Consider the following 20,057-nt stretch of genomic DNA (forward strand, 5'->3'; position numbering starts at 1 on the left):
GCTGCCAAGGACTAAGCCACTACCCAAAGACTATACATGGACTGACCCTGGACTCTGACCTCATAGATAGCAACGAATAGCCTAGTAAGAGCACCAGTGGACGGGGAAGCCCTTGGTCCTGCCAAGACTGAACCCTTAGTGAACGGGATTTTTGGGGGTGGGCAGGAATGGGGTAGGATGGGGAGGGAAACACCCATATAGCAGTGGAGGGGTAAAGGTTAGGGGGATGTTGTCCTGGATACCTGGAAAGGGAATAACAATTGAAATATAAATAAGAAAAACCCAATTTAATAAAGATGGAGGGAAAAAAAAGAATGGCACTGGAGCAGTAGCTAAAAGCTCACATTTTGGTCTGAAAGAATGAGGAAAAAAAGACCTGTGTGAAGTAAGCATATAGACAGGGTTCTTCAGAACCATACAAACAGATGAGAGAAAACATTAACTTTGCAGTTAATCATTCTTAGGTAAAGAATGCTGGAGTTTATAATAACCCACACTTTAATCTTGAACTTGCATGAGCAGACGTGCCTAGCTAGCAGATCTTGGGTGTCATGGTATGGATTATGAGCTCACTATGCAAGTTCTATGACATATGGCTGACCTGCATGTAGTTATGTTCAGGCCTGAGAGTTGAATGCCAGTATACTTTGAGAACTTGCACTGAGTACATGTCTACATATTACAGAGTGATAGTAGTGTTGAAATTGGTTGATAATGGGTAATTGTTGTGACACATGAGGTATGATGTTACTAGCCTTTTAGTGTTTTTCCTTCAACTAGACTGGTTAATGTTTCTCTTGTTTAAATAGTTATAACTGCTTATTAGAATTATGTTTTATTATATATTTTATTTTGGTCTGTACAAAGTATTTTTGATTTTAGAATTTAATGTGTGTTTATATGTATATATGTGTCTACATATGTTCTATATATGTTTGTATTTCCTCCCACAAGATTGTGTTTTGTAGACATCCCTATATATAAATACTGTAACACTTTCATAAACATACTTTGAAATTAAAAAAACGTGAATCATCAGAGTTTTTCCACTCTGGTTTTTCTTTGGAAATGGAGAATATAATCTTCAGAATATGTTACTTTTGTATTGATTTAAGAATAATTACTGATAATTTATGGTCCAAAATGACAGTTTAGAGTGATAAAATTGGAAATATACCATATTCATTTATTCATGACAAATCGCAAGTGAATCTAACAAAGGTGTGGCTCTAAAAGACTAAAGGATAATCTGCCTGTTTCTTTGCAGGTAAAATCATTCTCACATGAGCACATCATGTGCTTTTCTGTGTCAGTATACATTTCTATGAGGGAGAAGATTGACTAATGCCAATATATAAGTATCTTTCTCTTAGTTTCACAGAAATATTTAGATTCCATTAATAATTATAGTAACATGTGTCCTCACAACCATTTTCTATTTGTTTGTTATTTGTTCTACAGAATATATAACAAATATTTCATTTATTGCAACATGATACTTTTATTAGATTCAAAATTAAGAATAAAATTATATCATTTCACACCATTATAATCCTTCTCAATTTTTATCCACACTTTGTTCTAATATCAACTATCACTGTTCTCATTCCAGTTTTATGAGTATATACACATTAAACATGTCTTAAAAATGTGTCTTCCTTTGTTTACATTAATTAGGTTTTAATGTCCTTTCTAATCATTTCTTCTTCCTAGGCAAAACCCAGATCCCCCTTACTGAAATTTTCATATTGCCTCCAGTGTAAGAATTCATCAGTTTCTTCACCCCTCTACAATTTTTGTATATCACACAATTCAAGGCAGTATTTAAGCAAATCTATTCATGTAAAATTGTTGGTTGGAATCTGGTTTCTTGTCCTTTTGGCTGGGATCAAGTATAGCATAGATAAAAGTGTTGTTGATATATGTAAATATAGTATATTTGATGATTCAAATATAATAAAGGAATATTTTCTAAAAGATAGGTAATGGCCTATTCTTCTACTCTACTCTGTCCCCTAAAAGTTCAAATAAAGATAAAATTTATTGTTTTTCATACTGAATCACAATCAAAAGTATTATCTGCCTGTAATGGAAATAATTTATGATTGGTATGACCATGTCCGAGTTTTTATATCAGAAATTGTATCAAAATATTTAGAAATTGTAGTGTCCTATGATTCTTGATAAATAAATGCATTATCATTATGATCAGAATGCCTATTTGTATTTTGTGTTTTGATGGCATCCTTTATCTATTATGATTATTAGAACTTACACCAATAAATCAACTTTTACTTAACTATGAAAAAAAAGTAAAAGAGTCTTGGAGATGCTCAATAAAGAAAGCCCTTGCTGAACCAGCATGGTGACTGTGATGCTTTGCATATGCTTGGCCCAGGGAATGACATAGTTGGGAGGTGTGGCCTTGTTAGAGTAGCTGTTGCCTTATGGGTGTGGGCTTTAATACCCTTATTCTAGCTGCCTGGGAACCAGTAGTCTGCTAGCAGACTTACAATGATGATGTAGAACACCCAGCTCTTCCAGTGCCATTCCTGCCTGGATGTTGCCATGTTCTCATCTTGAGGATACTGGACTGAACCTCTGAACCTGTAAACCAACCCCAATTAAATTCTGTCCTTTATAAGAGTTGCCTTGGTCATGGTGTCTGTTCACAGCAGTAAAACCCTAACTAAGACAGTTACCTAACTATAGATCCTCAGACTCATGTAAAGCAACACATGCTTATAATTCCAATGCTCCTAAGACAAGATGAGACACAGAAATCAGAGAATGCTTGGAAGCACATGGACCACCTTACTCAGTTCATACTTTGTCTTTAAATGATGAAATGAGAGACTGTGCACCAACAGCTGCCCTCCCACTTCTACAAGTGAACTTTGACACACATGCACAAACACACATACAGATATTATCCACATACACAGCATCCACAAACATTCAAAGACAAACACATGCAAACATCTCAATAGTAAAAGAATCCATCCAGCCAGGGAAAGAGATAAATGGATAGTCATGGCAAAATGATGCTGAGAGAAATATCTCAGAACAAGACACTCAAACATGATCAGTACCATACTCTGTCACCATCAAAGAAGCTTCCTCCCTCAGCAAATAGGAAAAATACAGAGACCCACAGCCAGATGTTATGCAGAGAATGAGAGACTTGGGAACATTCATCCATAAAATAGACATCCCCATCAAATACTTCTCCCCAGAGCCAAGCGAACCTGCAGAATAGGAGGCAGAAAAAGTATAAGATACAGAGGGAACAGAGAACACTAAGTTTAAAAAAAGACCCTCTAAATCAACATGAGCAAACTCAAATGAACTCTCTGAGACTGAGGCAGAATGCACAGAGCCGGTACATGTTTGCCCCAGGTCCTGTTATGACTTTCGGTTTATTGTTTATGGAATTCCTGGGTATTTAAATGAGTGGGTCTCTGATCCTTGTGCCTTCTGTTGGGTTCTTTCCATTTCTTGTCTTGTCTTGTGCAACTTCAATGAGATACTATTTGTTTTGTTTTATTTTATTTTACTATTATCCCTTAAAACTGGTTTCTTTTCTAATGAGGGACAGAAAGGAAATAGGTCCAGATGGGAGAGGAGGTGTGGAGGATATTGAGTTGTGATAAACATGGAGATACTAATGCATAATCATTTTAAATTCATATCAAAATAGGCAATTAAGAGATAGATATTATCAGCAAATATAAAATTAAACCAAACACAAGTCTACTTAGCTTAATGAGAAAAACAATAGTTATAACTTTTGCACAATTATGTTTGATGATAACTACCTTTCTGTCAGTAGTTAAAACATCCTGCAGATAAGAAATCTGTAATAATGAAGCTGGGAAAACATGGCAGAGTAGATCAGCTTTGCCTCACTGTCAATTATAGAGTATACAAAATCAGACTACCAATTATTCTCAGGTTTATGTGCAACATTTGTAAGACCATATTTTCAGACACAAACATGAGGAAAAATTAAAAAAAAACAAAAAGAGAAAAACAGGTTTAAGAACCTATCATCTCAAAGTAAAAAATATCATTAAATATTAACAAAAATGTCAGAAAATTTCCAGATATGTACATACTATAAGATAAATCCCCGAGGAATAATGGAACAGAAAAGCATTCTAGGGAAGTTTCAAAACTACAGGGAGTGAAAATAGAATTCCCACTTTTCGTTTCCATAAATCATCAAATGTAGTGTTGGAGAAAAATTATACCATCAAATGTGAAAGGTTGAAAAATAGGTAACTAAGATTCTACCTCAGGATACTGCTGAGATAAAAGTGACATGCAATGGGGTTGGGGATTTAGCTCAGTGGTAGAGCGCTTGCCTAGGAAGCGCAAGGCCCTGGGTTCGATCCCCAGCTCCAAAAAAAAAAAAAAAGTGCCATGCAAACATAAAGCAACTTGGAAATAGAAATAGTAAATATTACGGAGAAAAGTATAGAATTGGAAACGGTCAATAAATAAAATATAAACATGAATGAAAACAGTTATGATTAATATAAAAACCTTTCAATAAACCAACAAAAAAAATTGGGTTGTTTACAAATATGCAAGTAAATGTATCATGACAAAGAAATTAATGGAGAGCTAAGTGACTATTAGGTGAGCCAAGAAAATGAACCTTTTCGATCATACATAACTTCATAAAATTTAAGAAAATAAACAGTCTATAAATAAATGTTTGCCTTAAAATGCCTGATACAAAATCCTGACATTAGACATAATACATAACAAATTTACACATGAATGTAAATGTTTTCAAATAACATCATAGAAATTAATGAACCTGATAATAGAAGAAAATAAATCAGTAGCTAACCTTAAGTATTGAAACATTGGTTTAGGATACCTGCCCAAATGCTACAGCCTGCTAGCCTCCCAGGAGGTCCACAGTAACCAGGCACACAGGAGGCCTGCTCTAACCAGAGGAACAATAAGCCCACACTAACCAAAGAAATCATTGCCTACCTCCAAGAATACCAGCTGTAACTCAGGTCACAGAACTCTACCTGCCTACAAGGAAGCTGGTTCCAGTCAGAGACACCCAGACCAGTTAACACCAGTGAGAACAAAAATGACCAGAGGTAAGCACAGGATCATAAGCAAAAGAACAAATGCAATTTGGCAACATCATAATCCAGTTGTTCCACTATAGCAAGCCCTGGTTAGCCTAATATGCATGAAAAGCAAGATAATGACCTAAAATCCCATCTCATGAAGATAATAGAGGCCTTTAAGGAGGATATAAAGAACTCACGTAAAGAAATACAGGAAAACACAGGCAAATAGAAGTCCTTAAAGAGATACAAATAAATTCCTTAAATAAATGCAAGAAAATGCCATTAATCAAGTGAAGAAATTGAACAAAATGGATAAGAACTGAAACTAGAAATAGAAACAATAAAAAAAAATGTGGGGAGCAGGTGTGGCGGCAGTCCCAAGATGGTGCTGGGGACTGCAGCTAAGTCTCATGACTAGCACCTGACTTCCTCACACACCTGAAACTAGCCATGTCCATTGTGAGAGCTGCTCAGGCGAACCATGACACAAGATCAGGCCATGTGACGTGGACCTATGAACTGAGATTACGCAGTCTGGACTGAGGAGGCGGAGTTGAGGGAGGATATAAGGGAGTGTGCTCGGGGGCTGGGAGGGAGAGAAGAAAAGAAAAGAAAGATTCCTGTTCGCATGTTGTAAGGTTCCTGAATAAACCGCTTTGAGAAGAACATCTTGCCGCTCATTTCTGAGGGACAGAAACAGAAGCAACAAAAAAATACAAAGGGAGGCAACCCTGAAGATGGACTACTTAGACAAGAGATCAAGATCTACAGATGCAAGCATCATCAACAGAATATAAGAGATAGAAGTGAGAACTTCGGGTGCTGCAGGTACCATAAAAAATACTGACATATCAGTCAAAGAATGTACAAAATGTAAAAAAGCTCCTAACCCAAAATATCCAGGAAATTCAGAACACAATGAAAAGATCAAACCTAAGAATAATAGGAAGAGAGTGAAGATTCCCAACTTAAAGAGCAAGTAAATATCTTCAATAAAATCATGGAAGAAAACTTCCATAACCTAAAGTAAGAGATGCCCATAAACATACAAGAAACCTACAGAAAAACAAATCGGTTGTACCAGAAAAGAAATTCCTCCAGTCACATAATAATGAAAACACTAAATGCACAGAACAAAGAAAGAATATTAAAAGCAATACAGGGAAAAGGCCAAGTAATATATAAATGCATACCTATCAGAATTACATTAGACTTCTCAACAGAGACTCTAAAAGATCCTGAACAAATGTCATCCAGACCCTAAGAGAATGGGAATGTGAGCCTAGGATACTATACCCAGCAAAACCCTCAATCATCAAACATAGAAAACCAAATTTAAACAATATCTTTCTACTAATCCAGCCCTACACTGGAGACTGGAAGAAAATCCCCAAAGCAAGAAGGGCACTACAGCCAAGTGAACACAAAAACACTAAACAGTTAACAATGAATACAAAAGAAGAGAATCATACAAATCATACAAGTAAAAATAATACTACCTCCAGCAACAAAATAACAGGAACGAACAATCATGTGTCTTTAATATATCTCAACATCAATGGACTCAATTCCCCAATAAAAAGAAAGAGGCTAACAGACTGGATATATAAACAGAATCCAGCATTACAACATACAAGAAATGTACCTCAGTGACAAAGACAGATATTTCCTCAAGGTAAAAAGCTAAAAAAAAGTTTACCAAGCAAATGCTCCCAAGAAACAAGCTGGAGTTACCATTCTCATATCCAATAAAATAGATTTCAACCAAATGTTATCAAACAAGATGTAGAAGAACACTTTATATTCATCAAAGGAAAAATCCACCACGTCTCAATTCCAAGCATTAATGCTCCAAATTCAAGAGCAACCACATTCATAAAAGAAACTTTACTAAAGCTCAAAACTAACATTGAACCCCACACAATACTAATGGGAGACTTAACAACACAATCTCACCAATAGACTGGTTATTGGAACAGAAACTAAAGAGAGACACAATGAAACTAATAGAGGTTATGAACGAAATCGGTACACACACACACACACACACACACACACACACACACACACGAGCCAGCCTTCAATAACAACAAAAACAACAGAAAACTCACATACCCATGGAAACTGAACAATTATTTACTCAGTGATAACTTGGTCAGTGAAGAAATAGAAATTAAACAATTCCTAGAATTCAGTGAAAATGATAAAACAGCATACCCAAACTTATGTGACACAATGAAAGCAGTGCTAAGAGGAAAGTTCTTAGCACTAAGTACCCAGGTAAAGAAATTGGAGAGATAAGACACTAGGAACTTAACAACACACCGGAAAGCCCTAGAACAGAAAGAAGCAAACAAATCCAAGAGTAATAGACAGCAAGAAATTGTCAAGACCAGGACTGAAATCAACCAAATAGAAACAAAGAGAGTTTTACAAAGATCAACAAAATCAAAAGCTGGTTCTTTGAGAAAATCAACAAGATAGATAAACTCCTACTCAAACTAATTAAAAGACACAGAGATAGTATCCAAATTAACAAAATCAGAAAAGAAAAGGGAGACATAACAACAGAAACTGAAGAAATTAAAAACCAAAAACATCAGATGCTACAACAAAAGCCTATACACCACAAAACTGGAAAGTCTAGATGAAATGGATGATTTTCTAGGCAGATACCACATAACAAAGTTAAATCAAAAGCTGGTAAACTATCTAAACAGGCCCACAACCCTTATGGAAATAGAAATAATCATCAAAAACCTCCCCACCAGAACAAAGGCTAGGACCAGATGGTTTTATTGCAAAGTTCTACCAGACCTTCAAAGAAGAGCTAATATAAACACTCCTCAAACTATTCCACAAAATAGAAACATGTAGAATACTACCTAATTCATTCTATGAAGCCACAGTTACTCTGATACCTAAATCACACAAAGACCCAACAAAGAAAGAGAACTCCAGACCAATCTCACTTATGAATATTGATGCAAAAATACACAATAAAATTCTCCCAAACCAAATCCAAACACAAATCAAAACCATCATTTACCATAGTAAAGTAAGCTTCATCCCAGGGAGGCAGGAATGGTTCAATATAGGAAAATCCATCAACATATTACACTATATAAACAAACTCAAAGAAAAAAGATACACAATCATCTCAAAAGCTGATGAAAAGCCTTTGACAAAATACAATACCCCTTCATGTTAAAAGTCCTGGATAACAACAGCCAATATCAAATTAAATGGAGAGAAACTAGAAGCAATCTACTAAAATCAAGACAAGGTTGCCTACTCTCTCCCTATCTATTTATTATAGTACTCAAAGTTCTAGCTAGAACAATTAAAGAACAAAAGGAGATCAAGAGGATAAAATTGGAAAGGAAGAAGTCAATGTATTACTATTTACAGATGATATGATAGTATAAATAAGGGAGCCCAAATTTACACCAGAGAACTTCTACAGCTAATAAACAACTTCAGCAAGGTGGCAGGATATAAGTTAACTCAATAAAATCAGTAACCTTCTTTTATATAAATCATAAACAGGCTGAGAAAGAAATTAGGGAAACAACACCACTCATAATAATTACAAATAATATAAAATATCTTTGTGTAACTCTTGCCAAGAAACTGAAAGATCTATATGAGAAGAACTTCAAATTCCTTTAAAGAAAGAAAGAAAAGCAAAGTTGAAGAAGACCTCAGAAGATTGAAATCTCTCCCATGCTCATGAATTGATAGGATTATCATAGTGAAAATGGCCATCTTTCCAAAAGATATCTACAGATTCAATGTAATCTCCACCAAAATTCCAACACAATTCTTCCCAGACATAAAAAGAGCAATTCTCAAACTCATATGGAAAAACAAAAAACCCAGGATAGTGAAAACAATGCTCAACAATAAAAGAACTTTCAGGGGAATCACCATCCCTGACCTCAAGCTGTACTACAAATCAATAGTGATAATAACAGCATTGTATCAGTACAGACAGGTCGATAAATGGAATAGAATCGAAGACCCAGAAGTAAACCTATACACCTATGGACACTTGATCTTTGACAAAGAAGCCAAAAACAAACAATGAGAAAAGAAAGCATCTTCAATAAATGGTACTTGTCTAACTGGCAGTCTGTATGTACAAGAATGAAAATAGATCCATATTTATCACCTTGCTCAAAGCTCAAGTCCAAGTTGATTAAGGGTCTCAACATAATACCAGATACACTGATCTAATAGAAGAGAACGTGGGAAAGAGTCTTGAAATAATTGGCACAAGAGAAAATTTTCTCATCAGAACACCAAGGGCTTGGGCTCTAAGATCAACAATTGATGAATGGGACCTCATGAAACTGAAAAGCTTCTGTATGGCAAAAGAAACCATCAGTAGGACAAATTGGCAACCTACAGATTAAGAAAAAACAAAACTTCACTAACCCTACATCAGACAGAGGGCTACCGCCCAAAATATATAAAAAACTCAAGAAGTTAACCTCCAAAACCCTAATAACTCAATTAATACTGGGATGCAGAACTAAACAGAGAATTCACAACAGAAGAATCTTGAATGGCTGAGAAGCACCTAAAGAAATGTTCAACATCCTTAGTGATCAGGAAAATGCAAATCAAAGAGACTCTGAGATTCCACTTCACACAATCAGAATGGCTAAGATCTAAAATCAAATGACAGCATATGCTATGGAGGATGTGGAGAAAGAGGAACACTCCTCTATTGCTGATGAGACTGCAGACTGGTACAACCATTCTGGAAATAAATCTGATGTTTCCTCAGAAAATTGGAAATAATTTTACATGAATACCTAGCTATACCACTCTTGGACGTATTTCCAAAAGATGCCCCACCATACCACAAGAACATGTGCTCTACTATGTTCACAGCTGCCATTTTTGCTATTTCCAGAAGCTGGGAATAATCCAGATGTCCCTCAACCAAAATTTGAATTTTTTTTACAGAAAATGTGATTCATTTATACAATGCAATAGTATTCAGCTATTAAAAAGGAGGACATCATGAATTTTGCAGACAAATGGATGAAACTAGAAAAAATCATCCAGAGTGAGTAACTCAGACCCAAAAGGACATGCATGTTATGTATTCATTGATAAGTGGATATTAGCCATAAAAGTATAGAACACCCAGCATACAACAAACAGACCATAAGAAATATAATAAAAAGAAATGTACAAGCACGGAGGCTTCAATCCCACTTAGAAGGGAGAAGGATATAATCACTTGAGGCAGAGAGAGAGAGGGAGGGAGGGAGGAATCTGGGTGGGAGAGGGGAAAAGAATGGGGAAAGGGGAGCAGGATTAGATATGGGTGGACAGGAGAGAAGACCAGATTACCAAGAGAATGAATAGAAATAAGTAGCCTCCTGGGAGTGGGAGGTGAGGGGACCCTCTAGAAAGTACCAGAGACCTGAGATGTGAGAATCAGGATTCATTGGAGATGACCTTATCCAAAATATCAAGCATTCAGGAAAGGAAACTTAAAGAATAAGTCCAACTCCAGTAGATAGACAGGGCGTCAACTGGAGGAACAGTGTTACTAACCCACAGTCAAAATTCATGACCCAGAATTGTTCCTGTCTAAAAGAATTACAGGGACAAATATGGAACAGAGACTGAAGGAATGGCTATCCAGTGGCTGGCCCAACTTGGGTTCCATCTCATGGAAGACACCAAGGCCTGACATTACTATGCTATGATGTGCTTACAGATGGGAGCCTGACATGACTGTCCTCTGAGAGGCCCAACCAACAGCTGACTAAGACAGAAGCAGATACTTATATTCAAACCATTGGATTAAAGTCAGGGACCACTATCATTGAATTAGGGGAAGAATCAAAAAAGCTGAAAGGGGCAATGACCCATAGGAAGACCAGCAGTCTCAACTAACCCAGACCCTAGGGATCTCTGGTTGGACTAAACCAACCAGTAACATACATAGTCTGTAGCAGAGGTCTCTCTGATCTGGCATCAGTGGGAGAAAATGTGCTTAATTCTTGATAGACTTGAGGTCCCAGGGAAGGGGGAGGCCTGGTGTGGGGGAGCAGCCTCATGGAGGTAAGGGGGAGGAGGAATGGGATTAAGAACTGTGGGAGGGGAGTTGAGGGGAGGGCAACAACTGGAATGTAAATAAATAATTTTGAAAATAATCAAATGGTGTATTATCAAGAAAAATAGGTTTATTCGATTAGTTTTTGGATCAAAACTGCATTTATCAGATTGACAAGAGGAACAGCAGAGCAGAAAGTAGTTGTAGCACACCTTACTGAAAAATGGCACAAAGCCAGAATAATTAAATGTTTCTACACAATTAGCAAAATAGGCAATCCAATAGAACAGACAGTGCATGGTAGATTGCTACCTAAGTGCCCCTGTAATGACTAATAACCACAATGCCACTTAATAAAATATGTAGGAAATGCCATTAGCTTTCGGCAAAAGGGTAAAAGAAAAAAATCATTATACATTTATCTATGAATTTGTTAAAAATGTAGAACAAGAGATTTTTGTTATACAGAAATATATGTGATTGAGCATTCCCATCCACCCAATATTTCAGAAAGTGCCCCGTAAATTTGAACATCAATTTTAATACATATTTTAATATTTTAGCATGCATACACACATATATGCATGTGCACGTGTGTGTGTGTGTGTGTGTGTGTGTGTGTGTGTGTGTGTACAGACATGCATAATGCACACAAAACTGAGAATGCAAATCGACCCATGCTTATCACCCAGTACAAAGCTTAAGTCCGAGTGGATCAAGGACCTCCACATCAAACCAGATACACTCAAACTAATAGAAGAAGAATGGGGAAGAGTCTCAAACACATGGGCACTGAGGAAAATTTCCTGAACAAAACACCAATGACTTACTCTCTAAGATCAAGAATTGACAATCGACACATGTGACCTCATAAAACTGCAAAGCTTCTGTAAGGCAAAGGACACTGTCATTAGGACAAAACAGCCACCAACAGATTGGGAAAAGATCTTTACCAATCCTACATCCAATAGAGGGCTAATATCCAAAATATATACAGAACTCAAGGAGTTAGACACCAGAGTGCCAAATAACCCTGTTGAAAATGTGGTACAGAGCTAAACAAAGAATTCTCAGCTGAGGAATATCAAATGTCTGAGAAGTACCTAAAGAAATATTCGATATTCTTAGTCACAGGGAAATGCAAATCAAAACAACCCTGAGATTTCACCTCAAACCAGTCAGAATGGCTAAGATCAAAAACTCAGGTGATGACAGATGCTGGCAAGAATGTGGAGAAAAAGGAACATTCCTCCATTGTTGTTGGGATTGCAAGCTGGTACAACCATTCTGGAAATCAGTCTGGAGGTTCCTCAGAAAATTGGACATTGCACTACCTGATGACCCAGCTAGACCTCTCTTGGACATATACCCGAAAGATGTTCCAACATATAACAAAAACACTTGTTCCACAATATTCACAGCAGTCTTATTTATAATAGCCAAAAGATGGAAAGAACCCAGATGCCCTTCAACAGAGGAATGGTTACAAAAAAATGTGTTCCATCTACACAATGGAATACTACTCAGCTATCAAAAAACAATGACATCATGAAATTCTTAGGCAAATGGATTGAGCTAGAAAATATCATCCTGAGTGAGGTAACCCATTCACAACACACACACACACACACACACACACACACACACGATTTGCACTTACTGATAAGTGGATATTAGCCAAAAGCTCTAATTACCCAAGATACAATTCACAAAACACATGAAGCTCAAGAAGGAGGACAACCAAAGAATAGATGCTTTAGTCCTCCTTAATAGAGGAAACAAAAAAATTCATAGGAGAAGATATGGAGACAAAGTTTGGAGCGGAGACTGAGCCTTCCCCACCTGGGGATCCAGCCCATATACATACAGCCACCAAACCTAGACAATATTGCTGATTCAAAAAGTGCATGCTAACAGGAGCCTGATATAACTGACTCCTGAGAGGCTTTGCCAGAGAATGACAAATACAGAGGCAAACGCTAACAGCTAACCATTTAAATGAGAACTGAGCCCCCATTGAAGGAGTTAGAGAAAGGATTGAAAGAGCTGAAGGGACTTGCTGCCCCATAAGAACAACAATACCAACCAGAGCTCCCAGGGACTAAACCACTATCCAAAGAGTACACATAGACCGACCTATGTCTCCAGCTGTATATGTAGCAGAGGATGGTCTTGTTGGGCACCAAAGGAAGGAGAAGCCCTTGGTCCTGCCAAGGCTGGACTCCCCAGTGTAAGAGAATGTCAGGGTGGGGAGGTGGGAAGGGGCGTGATTGGGGAGGGAACACACCCTTATAAAAAGGAAGGGGAATGGGATAAGGGACTTAATGGATGGGAAACTGGGGAAGGGATAACATTTGAAATGTAAATAAAAAATATCCAACAAAAAAAGGAAAAAAATAAAATATATTAAAAAATAACCTCGAACATTTTGAACAAACATGATCAATGGATCATACATTAGGAGACTTAGTGTTGAACATTTGTAAGGAAAACTTTGTGTTTGGGGCTTTGGATTGTAGCTTGAGCATTATTTACTTAACAGCTAACATTCCCTTATACATATTTTCCTGATAGTTTCATGATGTCATTATTTTAACACGTAAATAATATTCCATTATGTAAATGTACCCCATAATCTTTATGCATTCTTTGAGGGACATCTAGGTTGTTTCAAGTTTCTGGCTGTTATGAATCATTCCAGCCATTCATTCATCAATGAACATGGTTGAGAAAGTATCCTATGATTCTCTGGCTGTATTCCCAAGAGTGATATCGCTGTGTCTTAAGGTAGATTTATTTGCAACTTTCTGTGTCTCCAACATATTGATTTTTGTAATGACTATGTAAGTTTATACTCCTACCAGCAATGGAGGAGTGTTTTCCATGCTCTACATTTTTGCTAATATGAGCTGTGATTTGTGTAATTGATCTTAGTCATTCTGACAAGATGAAATCTCAAAGTAGTTTTGATTTGTATTTCCTAATACCTAAGGATGTTGAACATTTCTTTAAATTGTTGCCAGCCATTAGAGATGCCTTCCTTGAGAATTGTTTGTTTTGATCTGCACCTCATTTTTAAACAAATTTGAAATTTTTAAAAAATTGACAAGCTACTACTACTACAATTACTACTAATAATAACACACACATATATATGTATGTATGTATGTATGTATGTATGTATGTATATATAATATCTTGCTACCTTGTCCAATGATGGTACCCTTTGCCTTAAAAAAGATTTTGAATATCATGAGGTTTCATTTACCAATTGTTGTTCTTGGTGCCTGTACTGTCTGTGTTCTGCTCAGAAAGCTGTCTCATGTGTCAATGTGGTCAAGGCTATCTCCTACCTTTTCTTCTGTCAGGTTCAGGGTATCTGGCTTAGGTCAGAATATTTTTTTCTTGATTTTTATGACATTTTAAGTAAATTTGATAACAACTATTTGCTGGTGTTTTTACATTTCTAGTAGGTAACCTACATCTAAAAAGTACTTGGATGTTAACACACCATTCATTTTTCTATAAGAAATTGCTGGATATACAAGGATAGACGTGAAGACAGGACAAGCAATGAGGAGGGAATGATGGGAAAGACACAAAGGACTCAATATTTGCCCTTCAGGATTATAGGTGAATACCCCAAGATATTTGCTAGAAAGATAACATGCAGAAACATATTATCACATTGCATTTCCTTCTAGCAAAAAGAAGAAAGGACCCAACAGCAATTCATCGCCATGCTTCTAAGCAATTTATTTAATATGCTGTCTTCTGTATAAGCCATTTCGGAGGTTATTTTTTTTCCAAAAGAAATGTGAAATTTTCAGGACTTGAATTTATTTTCAAAGCTCTACTATTATCGCTTGTTAGAAGGGCACACAGAGGGCACATTAAGATAATCTGTATTTTAATGTTTGCCAAATAGTGGCAGAAATCAGTTTTTTTCATATGGTGAAAAGTGTTCCAGGACACTGAACCTGCCCGTGCAGCTGCTACAATTGCAGTGGAATCTGCTGGTCGACTCTCTGCCATTTGACTGTTTTTAATTTTTTCCTTTTATTGTTGAAAATAGATTTTTTTCATACAGTATTACCTGGTATTGTTTCCCCTCTCCAAATCATTCCCATATCTTCCCCCATTTCCCCACCCACCCAAATATGCAGCTTTCTTTGCTCCCTCTCATTAGAAAACAAACCACCACCACTACTACTACTATTACTATACTACTACTACTACTAAATAATAAAAAATAATTACATAAGTAATTAAATAGGTTAATAAATCAAAGAAGCCTGAATAGGACAAAACAAATAATGTATAGGAACTTTAATCTAGCAACAACCGTGCTCTGGCAAATGATCACATCTTAAGATTTGACTCAGGGGGAGTGTAGAGTCACCACACGCCTTTAATCCTTCTGGCTGCAATGCACACCTTTATCTCTGTCTGGAATATAGCCATACTTTTTGTTCACCCCTTTAACCCATATCAATCCTGGCTAATTGAGAAGCAGAGAAAGTCATGAATCAGACAATGATTTGAGAGAATGACTCAGAGATAGGATATGCTCAAGTCTCCCAGGAACAGCTCTTTAAAGAGAGGCTACGTTAACGGGGCTGAGGAAAAGATAATTCAATTCAACTCAGTTCCTTGCAGTGCAGTGCAGTAAATCTGTGCAGTCCAGTGCAGTGCAGTGATGTGCACGTGCACTTGACTGCAGTTGTGCTTGGTTCAGTTGGGCACAGTTCAGTTCAAGTTCAGAGGCAGTCTTTCCAAGCAGAACACTTCTCTTAGAAGCTATAAGAAACCAGTTTGAATCAGTCAGCTTGGAAAGGAGTTTGAGCCAAAGCAGGTGCATTAAAAGAGTCAGCTATACTTCAGAAAAAACTAGAAAGAATGAGTTTGTTCTTCAAAAAATCTCAGAGACTGGAATGTTAAGGGACTAGATTGGAGGCTGAGGCTGAAGCTTTCAAGGTCCAGACTTGCAGAGGCATAGATTGTATGGAAGCTAGAAGCTTCCAGTTCTAGTTTACTAGAAATGCTTAGGGATAGTTTACTAGAAATACTTAGGGATAGTTTACTAGAAATGCTTTGGACTCAACTCAAGCCATGCATCCATAAAGCTTTGATACAGCTCTCTTCTCCTCCCTTCATCTGAGGGAACAAAAGTGACATTTACACTTACAATAAACAAAAAGATAAAACACAACTAAAGATAAAGTTGCAAGAATCAGGTCTAAACAAAGATCCATATACAATTGTATACATACAAATCTCATAAAGACGCAAATAGTTTCCGGGTCAGGAACCAGTACTTTTGTCCACTTATCTTCATTAATGTAACCAATAACTTTGCCAATAGCCTTTGTTGTTTAGGGATTTCCATTGGTCCCCTTTGATCATCAACTCATTTAGATGTAACTCATTTCTTGTACTTAAGGCTTTGTTTGGTGGCAACAGATGTTCATTTCTGTGCTGGATACACATTTGTTCTTTCTTCTCATAGCTTCTAATTAAATAATAGAAAATTGCTGTATCAAAATGATCTTTGGACAGACACTGAAGCAGACATGAGGCTAAGCACACTACTTCCATTGTTGGCTCTGATTGTTGCAATGATTCTATGAATTTGGATCCCATTATGACATAATTTTGAACACAGTTGTAAGAGCCCAGGTGTCCAGCCGCCGTTATCTTTCCGTACTGCACTAAATATTCTTATGCAAATTTCATTGTTAGCATTAATAATTACCACTTATTATGTTTGCAATATACCCACTTTAAAATGAATTTATTGATGTTTTATTATCACCAAGTATTCCTGAGGTCACATTAATATCAGGCAGAAATTAGAAAATATTGAGGAAGTTGCACCACAAACAGCCAAAATGATTGTCTTATCCTTCCCAGCATCTACTTTATCCATTTCTTGACAAGATTTTCTATCCCCTGGCAAATGTGTTGCTTTAATTTCTTCTCTAAATTCTCTAACATGTACTAAACACTCTTACTCTAGATGGGCAAGGGAGGGGACCACCCGAGAAGATTCTCTTTAGTCATCCCTGTCCTATGTCCCAGCAGCATAATGCATACCTTAAACTGCCTCTACACTTTAGGAGACCATGGGGGACATATTCGGTTTATGGGTGTGTATGAGTAGACACTTATGCATGTGGTTTACGTAACACCTCATCGACTGGTCTGTGTCCAGCTCACCAATCCTTTTTCATGGTGTTTGTTTTTACACCCTGGTATGAATTCCTTCCCTGATGATCTACAAAACTACCTCTGTTATAATACACATGGGGATATTTGTACTTTTAGAGCTTATGTGCAACCAACTGATCAGCCCTCTGAATACATCGTTCTCTGAAGGCTTTAGATGGAAGCCTCTCGTCTGTCAGCTGCATAGAGGAAGGCTTGAGCACTTGCTCTTTGTCAGAAACTCTCATAAGAACTATCCCTTGTGTAGTTTCTCCTGGAGGCTCACGTTCTCCTATGATAGCATCTTCTCCACTGACATCACATTCTTCAGCTTTAGCAAGCACACATGTGGCCACTTTAGATGCATGCCTTCAACCTTGGCTGTGTTCATGGCTTATAATTTCATATGGATTTGTTGCACAGTATTTGAATTACACTGTGAACCCTGGAGATTTACTGGAGAAACATGTTTCTCGGCTGAGCCCCAGCACAAACTTTCAATCTAGAAGCTTTCTGGTTTTGAAAACAAGGTTAAGTAAAGTCAACCATAGATCAAGAGGCAGAACAAGTACCACTTGATAGGGAATGAACATAGGAAAAAAATCAACAAGTAAGAGGGAGTCGGGAGGATGGACAGAGAGACACACAGAAGTAGGAGGAAGGAACATTTAGAACGGTTTTTGAGATTATGTTGAGGAGTGCTTCCTTTTCCCTTTGAGACATTGGTTGAGGAGGAATGTTAGCTGGGTACTTTCTTTGCCTCTCTGAACTAGCAGGCTTTCACCCCAGCCTCTGGTGTCCAAGACTTTATTGGTAAAATTGAATATTTGAGATTTTCTTAAAAGCAACAGACATTAGTGTCATGTGTCCTGATTTCTTTATTCTGGATAACCAGAGGGACTATTGTAAGATCTTTAAACTTTAAGTCATGTAATTCTGTCATCATTTCTTTCCAATTTTTGGGAATTGTATGATACATAATTGCCTTATATTTCTTCACCTGCTTCCTACTAGATGCAAGTTGCTGCTAGACACTTTTAGTTATAAACTCCATTTTCTTGTTTGTTAAGGATTTACTTTTATTTTTCATGTGTGAGTGTTTGCCTGAAACAATGTGTACTATGGGTGTGCAATGCCAGCAGATGCCAAAAGAAGGTGATGGGCCACTGAAACTGGAGTCACAGGCAGTTGGGAGGAGGCACTGCGTGGGTTCTGAGAACAGAACCTAGGTTTTTGGCTAAAGCAGTAAATGCTTTTAACTGTTGACCCCTATCTTTAGCTATCTCTACTCAACTTTCCTTTCTTGTTTTGGATACATTTGCATCCTATTTTTAGACAAAAAAATCTCTTATAACTATAACTTGCAATATACAGTTGCAAGCAAAGCCTCGGTGTATTTAATAACATCTTTAGCTGCCCCACATTAGAAAGATCTAAGGAATGTCCCACTGACTCCACCCCCTTCTCTTCCAGGATCCTGAATCTCTCAATTCTCATCTGATTTTACCTGATGTTTTCCTTCTCAGTTTATTGCTGGCTGTGTTTTAAGTTTGAATATGTTTATTTGTTTCTTTTTTAAAATACTGTTCTTTTTTTAGAACTAAGCATTTCTGTCATTTCTTAAAACATTATTTCTAATTCTGTGAAATTGATCCCGCGCAGTCATTTGTCAGTTAATTACAATGTTGGTTGCAGTTAGTGCCTCTTCAGATGATACGTAAGTCTCCATTTTTCTGCTTTGCCTTTTACCTTTATCCATTGCCAGTGGGCACACATGTGGCTGGCTGAGTGCAGCATGTTTTATTAGAGTTTCGAACTGTATTCTTTCTTTAGGCTTCCATTTAATGGAAGAAGGTATTACTGTTCTTTTGATCCACAACTTAGAGCTCCAGCTATATTTCCTATTGAGTTCAGCTTCTTCTGCAAGTGGTGGAGTGAGTGCAAGACTGTACCATCCTGATACCTCCAAGTTTTCTCTCCACACAGTGAAGGCTTGAGCCCTCTTCTTGGTTTACAAACTGCATCATTACAAATCATGTCCTTTTTTTGCTGTAGTGTTACATGACAACAAACTCAACAGGTCTTTCTAAGGTCTTGTGTTTGTATGAGAGAGAGAGAGAGAGAGAGAGAGAGAGAGAGAGAGAGGAGAGAAGGAGAGGAGAGAAGGAGAGAAGGAGAGAGGAGAGAGGAGGGAGGAGGGAGGAGACAGAGAGAGAGAGAGAGAGAGAGAGAGAGAGAGAGAGAGAGAGAGAGATTGATTTTTGCTTGCGATATAACTCACTGCGTTTCCAAGGCTAGGCTAATACCCTACTTTATCTGAACTGTATCTCCAGCCAAATGGGGCCTTCCTTAAATCATCAGTCCATTCATAATGATTCCACCAACAGCTCAAAAGCTGCCTCACGCTCTGCCTGCATATTCTGTATGCAGAATCAGTACTCCAGTAAGTGAATGCCAAAGATCATAGATCCTCAGATCATCTGGATGCTAGAAGAGCATTCATGTCCACAACTCTCTTTGGAGTCTTTTACATGTAATGGGCTTTGAATGGAGAAACAGAATTACTATATAAATGAAAAGCAGTCCATACATAGTGTGTAAAAATATTTCACAAAGAAATCTCCAGAAAACCTCTACTTGTGGTGGGTTTTGTTTTGCTTTACTTG

The 20,057-nt window shown here is 37.2% G+C and overlaps 1 long non-coding RNA gene across 1 annotated transcript; it reads left to right on the forward strand.

Annotated features, from left to right (window-relative positions):
* The first annotated feature begins 639 nt into the window (after nucleotides 1–639).
* On the forward strand, nucleotides 640–2,214 carry LOC134485869 (uncharacterized). Its single transcript, XR_010064163.1, has 2 exons — nucleotides 640–739; nucleotides 1,714–2,214. It is a non-coding gene; the product is annotated as an uncharacterized LOC134485869 (long non-coding RNA).
* Nucleotides 2,215–20,057: the final 17,843 nt, after the last annotated feature.

The sequence above is a fragment of the Rattus norvegicus genome, chromosome 2 (assembly GCF_036323735.1).
Source record: "Rattus norvegicus strain BN/NHsdMcwi chromosome 2, GRCr8, whole genome shotgun sequence".
Classification (NCBI taxonomy): domain Eukaryota; kingdom Metazoa; phylum Chordata; class Mammalia; order Rodentia; family Muridae; genus Rattus; species Rattus norvegicus.